Source organism: Lissotriton vulgaris, chromosome 3_1, assembly GCF_964263255.1.
Source record: "Lissotriton vulgaris chromosome 3_1, aLisVul1.2, whole genome shotgun sequence".
In the NCBI taxonomy this organism is placed as follows: Eukaryota; Metazoa; Chordata; class Amphibia; order Caudata; family Salamandridae; genus Lissotriton; species Lissotriton vulgaris.
The window spans coordinates 908,495,115-908,507,389 of NC_141689.1; the positions used below are offsets into that span (position 1 = coordinate 908,495,115).

Below are 12,275 nucleotides of genomic sequence, written 5' to 3' on the forward strand. Positions count from 1 at the left end.
CTAACCTTTCTCTTGTACCCGCTCGGTGCACTCTTGTGAGGACCCCTCACAACACCGATTCTGCCGAGACCGGCCCTAATCATGCGATCTGCCTCCTCCCGCCAATCACACTTCAGATGCCAACCCCATCTCAGCCCTACCCAGAGATCCCTCGAGACAACACCCTGCACGGGACCTTCGCCCACCTAACCCTCAACTTCTCCCTCCACCAGTTCTGCCACCTTCTCTCCCACTGTGCCCCTCCCTGCCCGCCGAAGGTTCATGGTGGTCGCCGAAGCATCGCGGAACATGCAGGAAGTCGAGTGCGCTCCTCTTTAACAAGAAAGTTGTGAAGCCCGAAGCGTTCCTGTGGGGTGTCTTCCGAATCGACGGGGTTCAAGATGCCGCCGCCGCCGCCTCCTCTCTTCCCGATGGGGGCGTTCTCACCCGACCGGTGCCTAAAGGGGGAGATGTCGCGGCTGCTCTCTAGAGGACGCCCCACGCCATCAGCTGACCTCTGCATGGATGTACATTGACCCGAGAAGAGGGCGCAGAGGATGACCTAGTCTCCTGTGGGTGCACGGTGTAGCCTGTCGGAAGACTTTATGCCCACCCTGCAGCATGGCACCTGTTCTGGGGCACCCGACAGTGCCCGAGCCCGAAGAGGGCACATGGTAATCATGCCAAAGCATGTGTTCAACCGAGGAAAGGCAGAGCAAGCGTGGGCAGAGGTCAAAACTGACAGATTTCTCAACGTGGACATGTGATTTACAGGTGATACAGAAGCCACAACACTCATTTACAACCATACACAGAGTGCCTCATGCCACCTCACCCCCTCTATGCCAGCCTGTCTCCGAAGACACCCCCTGCTTGTTAATGAATGCGGCCGTGTGTTTTACAGGTGGCACTGAAGCCAAGCCCCCCACACGCACACGGCCACATAAACAACCCTCTGCTTGAAGGGCTGTCTGTCTGTGCCAGCCTCTCGCAGGACGGCTGCTCGTGAAAATGTCCCACTATGTTGCTAAACGTGTCCCTGCGATCTGAACACACATGGAAGCGTGCACTCCTGCCTGCATGTGTGTCTTCTCAGGTCAATGACCCTGCGATTCAAACGCACTTGGTGAAATCTAATTATAGCATCCCATGTGCGCTTACAGGCATTTGCATGAAAAATCCCTCGGTATGAATAAATACAAGCTAGGAAAAGGACCGTGCATGACTTTCACCCGCCTTTGTCCCATTTCAATTTACAAATGTGGGAGAAACTTCATTGTTTGAAGGGTGCTGAGAAAGGAACGACGTAATTTACATTGCAAATGTAAATGACACCCATAGCGGATTCAGAAACCCTGTGCGACCTGTGATGACCGTGACGATGACGCCGACGGTCAGGTAAGCTGATTGCATGGAGTACGGGAGGTGATTGTGTGCACTAGTTTGTAGGTAGCAACTTATTATTCCCCTTTGAATAGACGCGTAAGAAGGAGCTTAAGCGTCAAGAGATTGAGAATGATATTAGACCAAGAGTCCACTGTCCCAAGAACGCATTATTGCCCCAATCTGAGTTTAGATGAAGAGCGATTTTTCATTTGTAATAGCACACGTGCAGTTACAGGCCAGTATGGGAATGTTTTTAACGTTTATACAGAGCAGGATGTTGCTGGAAGCAATACACGTCCAGATAGAAATCGGGACGTACTTAATAGAGAATTAATAGTTATAAAGATCGATGACTCATCAAAATAAAGAGCTTATAGTAAATTGGGTCATTTGGTACCAAGACCAGTTACTACTTAACCCAGAGTGCATTATACCATGCATAAATGCACACAAATAAAAAATTAAAGAGACATAGTGTAAAATTCTGTTGTAAATAATGTGCTCAGGTATGTGTGTATTTGGTAAATTGTTATAATAAGCTAGAAGACATTAGGAGAGGCAGGGCTTCAAAAAACATGTGTTGCTCTGCTTTTTAGGTTTTGACTGTTCTGTTTAAGGAAAGCAAAAGAAGTGATGGGTCGACTTCATGAAATAATGTCAGCCACCAGTAATCGTGTGCCCCTGTTGCCTGCGTGTGCCTCCGTGTGCCCCTGTTGCCTGCTTGTACCTCCGTGTGCCCCTGTTGCCTGCTTGTGCCTCCGTGTGCCCCTGTTGCCTGCTTGTGCCTCCGTGTGCCCCTGTTGCCTGCTTGTGCCTCCGTGTGCCCCTGTTGCCTGCTTGTGCCTCCGTTTTCGTGCCCCTGTTGCCTGCTTGTGCCTCCGTGTGCCCCTGTTGCCTGCTTGTGCCTCCGTGTGCCCCTGTTGCCTGCTTGTGCCTCTGTGTGCCCCTGTTGCCTGCTTGTGCCTCCGTGTGCCCCTGTTGCCTGCTTGTGCCTCCGTGTGCCCCTGTTGCCTGCTTGTGCCTCTGTGTGCCCATGTTGCCTGCTTGTGCCTCTGTGTGCCCCTGTTGCCTGCTTGTGCCTCCGTGTGCCTCTGTTGCCTGCTTGTGCCTCCGTGTGCCCCTGTTGCCTGCTTGTGCCTCCGTGTGCCCCTGTTGCCTGCTTGTGCCTCCGTGTGCCCCGTTGCCTGCTTGTGCCTCCGTGTGCCCCTGTTGCCTGCTTGTGCCTCCGTGTGCCCCTGTTGCCTGCTTGTGCCTCTGTGTGCCCCTGTTGCCTGCTTGTGCCTCCGTGTGCCCCTGTTGCCTGCTTGTGCCTCCGTGTGCCCCTGTTGCCTGCTTGTGCCTCTGTGTGCCCATGTTGCCTGCTTGTGCCTCTGTGTGCCCCTGTTGCCTGCTTGTGCCTCCGTGTGCCCCTGTTGCCTGCTTGTGCCTCCGTGTGCCTCTGTTGCCTGCTTGTGCCTCCGTGTGCCCCTGTTGCCTGCTTGTGCCTCCGTGTGCCCCTGTTGCCTGCTTGTGCCTCCGTGTGCCCCTGTTTGCTGCTTGTGCCTCTGTGTGCCCCTGTTGCGTGCTTGTGCCTCTGTGCCCCTGTTGCCTGCTTGTGCCTCTGTGTGCCCCTGTTGCCTGCTTGTGCCTCTGTGTGCCCCTATTGCCTGCTTGTGCCTCTTTGTGACCCTGTTGCCTGCTTGTGCCTCCGTGTGCCCCTGTTGCCTGCTTGTGCCTCCGTGTGCCCCTGTTGCCTGCTTGTGCCTCCGTTTTCGTGCCCCTGTTGCCTGCTTGTGCCTCCGTGTGCCCCCGTTGCCTGCTTGTACCTCCGTGTGCCCCGTTGCCTGCTTGTGCCTCCGTGTGCCCCCGTTGCCTGCTTGTGCCTCCGTGTGCCCCCGTTGCCTGCTTGTGCCTCCGTGTGCCCCTGTTGCCTGCTTGTGCCGCCGTGTGCCCCTGTTGCCTGCTTGTGCCTCCGTGTGCCCCTGTTGCCTGCTTGTGCTGTGTGGGTGTGTGTGGAGGGCTCTGTGTGGCTGTGTGTGTCGGAAGCTTTGTGTGGCTGTGTGTGTGGGATGCTTTGTGTGGCTGTGTGTGTAGGAAGCTTTGTGTGGCTGTGTGTGGGGGGGGCTTTGTGTGGCTGTGTGTGGGGGGGGCTTTGTGTGGCTGTGTGTGTGGGGGGCTCTGTGTGGCTGTGTGTGTGGGGGGCTCTGTGTGTGTGTGTGTGGGGAGGGCTCTGTGTGTGTGTGTCATTTGCGAGAGATAAAGCTAGTGGCATTGTAAATGACAATGCCATTTATTTATGTTAAAAAAAACATAAATAAAAATAATGTCGAGAGCAATGCCAATAGCTCTAACTTTAACAAAGGCAAAACCATTGCATTGTAAATGCTTGTTGTGGGATGCTGTAATAGAAATGGACTAAGCATGAAACTAGGCAACTTTAGGGCTGGGAGGGAGGAGTTTCGATGCAGTTTAAATTAAAGCAGTTTTCTTTATAATGGAGGAGATTATTTATCCTCATTGTCTGTTTCATAAAATCCGATATCCTATTGCTCACTGGATAATAACATGTGCAGAACTAGCAGCTGCAGGAGAGAGGCGGTCAGAGCAGTGTAGGCTAGATTGCTTAGCGAGTTACACCTATAACAAGCATTTGCAATGCAATAGGTCTCGCATTTGAAAGAGTTTGAGCTATTGGCATTGTAAATGACAATGCCTTTTATTTATGTGTTAAGCAACCCCTCAAAGTACAAAGTGCGTGTTCACGCAGTGCTGTGTGCAGGTTTTTAAACACAAACAAAAGGCATTGTCATTTAAAATGCCAATAGCTTTTTTTATGTATTATTGTTGGAGCTGCTTTATGAATGTTCACATATTTACAGTTCATTAAATGAAGTTATAGCATGTTTAGACACTAACTTCAGTTACACAAATATTAAAATTACAAATCTTGCTCAAGGCAAAGGTCGATTAACATCAGCAACAGCCATGAAATATTCCAACAAAGTCTGCACTTGGCAGTCAGAAAAACCCAATTTTACCTTGTCACTGACTTTCCTCCTTCCCCTTCTTCTCCTTGAAAGATTCCTATGATTCCAAAGCATTTCTGGCTGTACAAGCATTCTATGGAGGGGGGCATGTGTATCCCTCATAATAATAATAATTGGTAAAAAACACAATTATCGCACTTGGCCCACTCAATTGTCGCCTCTGTGTCCCTGCACACAGCATCTCTGGGCACGCATCACTGCTTGGGAATAAACACATCAACAGGCAAGAGATCTCCCGGTATGAAACGGTATGAAATGTAGAGGAGACAAAGAGGGTGGGATGTGTCCTGCCACATAGATCTCCATGGGTGATGTGCCCTGGGAGGGAATTTGCAGGAGCGTGATCTACAAGGGTAATGGATCAGAGGGTGAGATCTACTCTGGAAAAAGGTAAAGAAGGGTCACGTGGCACCCAGAGGAGATGTGCAGACGAGCAGAGGTGACGATCTGATGAAACCTCAGATGTACACCGTGGGCTCAAGACCAGCTGAAGTAACGTACACTGGGAGGCAGTGCTGCTGAGGGATGGGGGGGTGAGATGTGCCCGAGGGAGATCACAGGGCGGCTGCGCTGAGAGCAGGGCTCGCTGGAGGCTATCCTGGCTGCAGAGGTGTCACAGGGGGGATGCTCTGAGTATTGCTGGGGTGGGAGTAGCGTAGAACAGTCTTGTCTCTCTCCGCAGGGACCAAAACTTTCAAGTGCGGTGTCACTGGCGTGAAAGGGCATCAGTTTACTGCAGGGTCGGCAGCAAAGGGTAATTACAGTGCAGTGAAGACTGCTTGCAGTGTGGGCACTGATGCAACGGAGGGCGAGCCCAGTGTGATGCAGTAAGAGATAGAATCCTGTGCGCTGTGACAGCAGTAATAGCACACATGAAGCAGTCACTGATGTAAAGACCGCTGTCACTGTCTGGAGACTACAGCAGGGGCTCTCAGTGTGATGGACTGTAGTAAGTGCAGCTCTCTGTGTGATGTCCCTGCAGTAAGGGACAACATCCTGTGCGCAGTGACAGCAGCAGGGGCTAGCTCCCAGTGTGATGGGCATTGAGTGAGCACAGCGTGCAGTGTGCTTGTGTTGCAGTAAAAGCAAGCTCCCAGTATAATCAGGCACTCTAGCTTCAATCCAGCGGCGCAGTGAGCAAGGGACCCATGTCTGGGCATACTCATACCACTTAGGGCGCACATCACAAGCTCACCAAATAAAACAAGGGTTGCCACCTGCATTTTAGTGCCCTGCCTGGTACAAAAACAAACACAAACACAAACGGAACAAGCTGAGGATCGCCGGGCGCGAAACCGAAAACGCCATGGGAGCGCACAAGACGTTGTCGCCGTGAGCGTGCACATAGTCTGTCCCGGCGCAAGCTGAGGATCGTGGAGAAGACACGCCGAGCTCCGAGCCTGAATTGGAGCCTGCTGCCGAGACCGACCCGCTGCGGAGGGAGAGGGACATGCGGAAAGAGCCCGGTGAGTGGGAGTGTGGGGGGGGGGGAAGAGAGAGGGAGGGGATGTGTGTGTGTGTGTGCGCGCGCGCGTGGGTGTGTGCGTGCGTGTGTGTGTGCGTGCGTGGGTGCCTGTGTGCGTGTGTGTGTGTGCGCGCGTCTGTGTGTTTGTGAACAGCATGCCGGAATCGGAGCGCGTGTTCACGTGCGCGACCTGATCCGATTCTGGCATGCTACGCGTGCCCATCTCTTGTCTCCCATGGCTCCTTGTAAGCAGAGCTGACGGCTATAGGTCTCGCGGCGAGAACGCGCTTCCGCCAGGGCGAGACCTAAAAATGACATCAGTTTGTGACTTGCAGGTCGTAGGTTTAGATCAAAGCTAGCCCCACTAAGCTTTCCATTCTTCCACAATTATTTATTTGAATATCATTACATTGAGGAATATTAATGCCTCTTATTTACATTGTTTAGAGGACATAAAACTTCAATATGAAATGCTACATAAAAAATAAGTTCTAAAGCAGAGAATAAATGAAGGCGTACATCCGAAAATAATTTTGGCCATATCCCTGATGTAACATGAGAGCATGGCACTACAGTGATGATGAGAAGCCATCCCACCACATGAGAATTAGAGTTGAGTGCATTTGGGCAGAGATGGGTAGTATTCCTGAGGAACTTCTAGTGTTGGCCAGTCATGGGACTTACTGAGCAAGATAGATGCCAGTAAGTACGGTATGAAGAACCTGTGGAGAAGGTCAGAAGCAAAATAAGTGCCAGGTCCCTGGGCACAGTTCATCTGGCTACCTTGTCTTCATTCACACCCGCATGGTGTGCAGGAGTACTACGGTGCTTTGGTAGACTCCTTGAGCATGTAGAGACTCCTAAGCCTTTATTCACACACAACAGTTGAGCAGGGCCTCTTTGGATAAGTCTGATCAATGCAGAGCCGAAAATACACCAAGGGCTCTTACCTCCTCAAGTACCCAACAATGCACTGAGTTTTATCAACAAACAAGAAAACTTGGTAGTTTAGTCTACCTTCAAGGTAACACAAACTGTTATAATTTTAAGTACTTAATGTGATTAATTGACTGATTGACGCTGATTTTAATAACAGCGTAACCAATCAAATACGACTTGAGCTTTTGCCTGATGTTTACAAGAGAGATTGCATTCTAATGTCTGATGGAAGCCTAAAACCGAGCACCAGAAAGCAGCACCCCCGCAAAGTCAAGTTGACCAAGGTAAAGGAAGCCTGATTTGAGCCTCACTACATAGTTCTCTAAAGGAAACCAAATGGTTTCTTTTAGAGGTAAAGTGCTTAGGTGTCAGGAGGTGGAGGAATTTGTAAACCAAACATAAGATGTGTCCTGAGGCTGGGAGCAAATGCAGCAGCTTATAAGGCACTAACACATTATCTCTAATTCAGCCTGGCCCAGACAGCTGTATTTTGGGCTCTCTGGAGCCAAAACAACAAGATCTTAGGTTAGGCCCTATAAAAGATGAAGAATGTCAGTCAGCCCTGATGTCCCCCGGTGAGTCGGCCATCACTCAGAGATTCCGCCTGATCCAACTGAGAATACTACACCGCTCATACATAACCGGGAAAGTATTGGCAAAAATAGGCGCTAAACCAGACGACAGATGTGGAAGGGGGTGTGGCCAGCAAGCCACGTTTTATCACACATTGTGGACTTGCCCAAAGGTACCCCCCCTCTGGGAGAAGCCATGACACATATGTCCACTGCAATAGGGAAGGAAGTAATTCTCACCCCTCGACTAGGACTGCTAAACATCTGGGAGGCCAATGACCTAACGGAAATCGAACAACAGTTTACTACAGTGGGTTACACAATGGTGAGGAGAGAGGTGGCTAGGGGTTGGGGGGACAGAGCCCCGCCTCGTGTTACCCTATGGGGCAAGAAAATGGACCGCTGCATGCTAGCGGAGATAGAGGTCTATAAGGCAAGGGGGTGCCCTAAGAAATGGGATAGGAAGTGGTCCCACTGGAACAGACATAGGGGAGATATATATGTGTCACCCACAGTAGAAATGGAAATGCGCAGGCAGGAAAGCTTGGTGAGAGATTTACCCTGAAGACTACTGACTGATGTCGACTTGTAACTTTCTGATGTTATTCTGCAATGTGTCATTCAATCATGTACTGTATTATTGCGATTTTTCTTAATAACCAATAAAAAAAAACAAGATCTTAGGTAGGCCTATGTAAAGGACATTACAGTAATCAAATTGTGAGTGACTTTCATACTTCCTGCCGGTGACCTATTTTTCTGTGTTATATTCTGAAAGATGGGTTTAAGTCAACTAATTTGGTAGAAATATTTTTAGGTCTTGCGCCTAGCGTTGCAGTGCACAGCACTGATCGTGCAGCGTGAGACCTCTTGTACGGGCTTCAGAAAGCTACCCACACGCTTGTGCTTGTGGGTTTGCTTTAGCTGGCTGTCATTGGCTTTAGGGTGCTTTTTAAAAAAAAATACAGCTCGTAATTGGGAAAGGCGGACGCCCGCCTTTGCCCCACTCATTCCCGTCCGTGTCCAGAATGCGCAGCAGCGCGCGTTCGCCTCGCTAACGTGCTCCCTCACCCATGCTACTCTGTGGTGCGAGCACACCACTAGTTTCGATTTCCCGCCCTGCTCCTCCGGTAGACCGAGCTTCACTCTGAGTAGCTGCTCTCTGGTGCCCCTGAGACATCATACACTGGTGTTTTGGGTAGAAACGTGTGTAGTACTTAAGGAATTCCGGACATATCCCCTTGGAAGTGAACGTTTTTTTGATGCACTTAATGTGTTGCGATTGATTGTGGTGTGGCGAGGGGCGGACAGCGCATGCTGCTTGTTAATGTTTCCTGACAACTACCTTTTTCAACATGGATGCCTCATCCTCAGCTCAGTTAAACAATGCTGGACATTGACTGTGGCGCTCAGTCAAGCCCCCTCACTAATTGTTCTGAGGAGCCTCGTTGAGTCAGATGTACTTGGCAGCCTACCGTGCTCCCACATTCATCCGTGCGTTATAGTTTGCGGCACACTGTAGGACAGAACACGCAGCCTGCTGTAAATGGCATTGCCACCGCTGAGCCATGCGGCAGCTTGACTTACCGAGACCTGGCGAGATGGTCCCGCGCTGACCCGCTGTTCATTACAGCTGCTGTTCGATTGGAAGTGTGAGGAGTGTCAAATGCATATAGCCTGTGGAAGTGCTCACCGTATATGTGCACCGAAAGAGCTTGTGTGGTGCAGAATTAATTCACATTGCGCCGTAGATGTGCACACACTACATCTGCTGAGCAAATGCACACAGCGATTCCACGAAGTAGCTGCAACCATGTGGGGGCCTTGGGGGGCAGAACATCTACAAGGAGATTCCTACGACAGTGCGGTGGCAGTGTGCATGACTGCCCCCGCTCTCCGATGTACGACGGTCACAAATTGGCGGGAAGGCGTGGGTGCTGACGGATTAGCCAGTTTTTAGTTCTGGTCCACCTAATCTATTTGTAGGGTACCCCCTCTCCGGCTGCTGGCGCAGATGGAGTGAGACTTTATGAGACCACAGTGCCATGAACGCACAATTAGAAGGTGCACCCGGTGACTGATGAGCTCGGAGAGGAGTGCGCGCCCTTAATTGGAATATAGATTTACATTTATTTGGCGGATCCATAGGCATACAGTTGTGAGTTATGACTGGCTCTGCATACATCTACACACGGTTCGACTCTGCGCTGTCCACTGATACTGTGAGACTGGCTGGCTGTGCTGAAAATATGAAATCAAGGATGCGTCTGTCTGGGTGTGTCGGGATTTCTGTATTTTGGTGTGCCTGTCTGTTTATGTGTGTGTTTCAGACTGATAGATGGCGCCTCTGTCTAATTTAGGTAATGAGTGGGTGAATGAGCATGATACTTGTGTGTGTATGTACCATGTATATGCGCCTGGGTGTTTGTGCATGTGCGTCTGTGCGGGTTTCTTCATGTGTGTATGTGTGTATGTCTGTCTGCGCCTATGGGTGCATGCCTGTCACTGAGACAGTGTGTGTCTGAGTGAGTGTGCCTGTGTGCGTCAGCTCACCCATCTGCAAGTGTCTCCATATGTGTCTACGTGTTGTTGAGTATCAGTGTGAGAGTGTCTATTGTGTCGGACAACCAAGACCATAGTAAGCCAGCCTCCTCCTGCCAACTGTAATAACGGCACTTCCACTGTGACCAGCACTGTTAAGAATGCCAAGAGGGCCACAACCAACTCTCCGCTGCAGCCACTGCCTCGATACCCTCCCCATGAAATAAGTGCCACAAAGATGGGCTAGCGTTAACAACTTTTATTTCAAGCGCCATGATAAACCACATTGCAGCACTGAACGGAGCGCTATCAAAACAATCTATTATCATCAGTTCCGCCCCATGAATCTTTTAGTTGATTTCAGCTAAGCGCTTCATGTTTCACACTCACAGAGATTAGGCTCATGTTTTCAATGTTCACACCAAGAGCAGGCTTTTCAGGTTGACGACTAGTCCTTCAATTAGAATTATTTCCTAGCGCTTCTTTCTTTACTTATTTTTTGTTCAAACAGACCTTTGCCTAAGCCTTCTGTCTGCTCCTGGTGGTGCCGTGCCGTGCCTGAGAATCGCAAGGGCGAATGAGTGCAGGCCTCGGCTGTGACAGCATTACTAACACCCAAGAGAACTGGGCTCATCCCATTAGCATCAGAAGGATGAACGGCAAAGTTGGGCGAACTGGCACCTAAACTTAACCCCTGCATGCCTCACTCAAACCCTGGCATCAGGAGCATTAACTCCCCACGCTACAGGCCAACACTCACTAGACACGTGCATCTGCAGCTACTTGACAAGCCGGCGCACGGCTAAATATGCCTTTAAGCAGAGATTGCGCCAAAGTGCACTATGTGTCTCCTTTCCTAGCCATTATTAAGCCAGCGTCATTGGAGAAAATGAACATACTGTGCTCATAAATTTAAGACTCAGCTGGGAAATGCAGTCATAAAATATCTGACACCTCAGGGTCAAGGCTGAGGCTAGAAAGAAGGGGGAGCAGTTCCAATCACTCTTTGTCTTGAGTATCTAAATTATTAAATATGCACTTCTTCTTTAGTCATTCTATCGGTTCAGCGCCTGGGTAAGGCGCGTGCAGACATGATAATTAAAGAGCAGGTAACAGTAATCGACATCATCACTTTAGTAGCTAAAAAAATCTATTCCACACCAAAAAACATGGGTAAAAGACATAGCCATTTACAACGCCAATAGCTCTAACTCTCACAATTGCGAAACCTACTGCATTGTAAATGCTTGTTTCTTTTAGCATTACCTTTAGGTTTGAGAGTATCCTCGATGGTAAAAATAAACAAGCACTTAACGTTATCTAACAGTTCTGTTTTAGGCCAAAGAGGATTGTAATTTCAATGGCAGAGGCGGGTGACCTACCTTTAGCCCCGAAAGCTGTCAACTCGATTTCAATTTAGCGGAGTTGTAGATAGTTTTCTTGCATCCATTTCGGGATTTTCCCAGTAAAAGTTGGAGAAGTGCAAATAGCTTGGTGTCAATAGAGAGAAAAGTAGAGATGTGCCTGGATAGAAACTTGGAGACCTTAAACAAGACCAAACGGGGGCAGGGACAAATTAAACATAGCTTGTGAGAGGGCTGACCCCGAGGGACATCTTATGAAGAAGTAGAAGGTGGTGGAGTAGAAGGTGATGAACAAAAGCCCCTTTCTTTGACCTTTTGACATTAGGATCTAGGAAGGAGTGAAAGCTTTTCATTGCAAAGGCCTTATTCCCTGCAGTCAGGCGCTACAAGAGGATGCCCTCATCAATCTTGTCAAAGCCCATATACAGATCCAGCATCAGTAGAAGATATGTTGTTCCCTCATTAATAAACCGAAGCATACTAACTTAGCTGCTTCAATTCTTTGTGATGGCTGAATACCACATTTTATAGAAGATAATATCTCATCAGAATTTAAAACTATTAAGGTTGTTGGACCACCAAATTTGCAAATATTTTAGCTACTACCAACAGGATATTGATCAGGAAGAAATTTACCAGGTCAAATGGTGAATAGTTAGGTTTCATGATGAGTGGAGTGTTCAGGAGGAATGCTTATTGAAGACACAAATTGTATAAAACATATAAATACAGTGTTAACATTTAAAATAGTATAAATATTTTTGTGTAGGCACTTGAAGAACAATATCTTTAAAAAATGGAATAAGATTAATGCCCTGACTCGTGATTACCTAAAGAAGACGCCAACAAATTTGCTTTCATCGAGTTCACAATATAAGTTCCAGACTCACATGTAACCTGCGAATGAATCTTGCTGGCATCAAACTTTTTCTTTTGCACTGTGCATATTTTCTGACACGTTTTCAGCTGACCGCATTTAACATCTGCACATCTTACCACTTGG

The 12,275-nt window shown here is 49.0% G+C and overlaps 1 protein-coding gene across 3 annotated transcripts in view; it reads right to left on the reverse strand.

Moving 5' to 3' along the window:
- Nucleotides 1-12,275, reverse strand: part of APBA1 (amyloid beta precursor protein binding family A member 1) — a 514,808-nt gene that overhangs the window by 348,016 nt on the left and 154,517 nt on the right. The window lies entirely within an intron of this gene.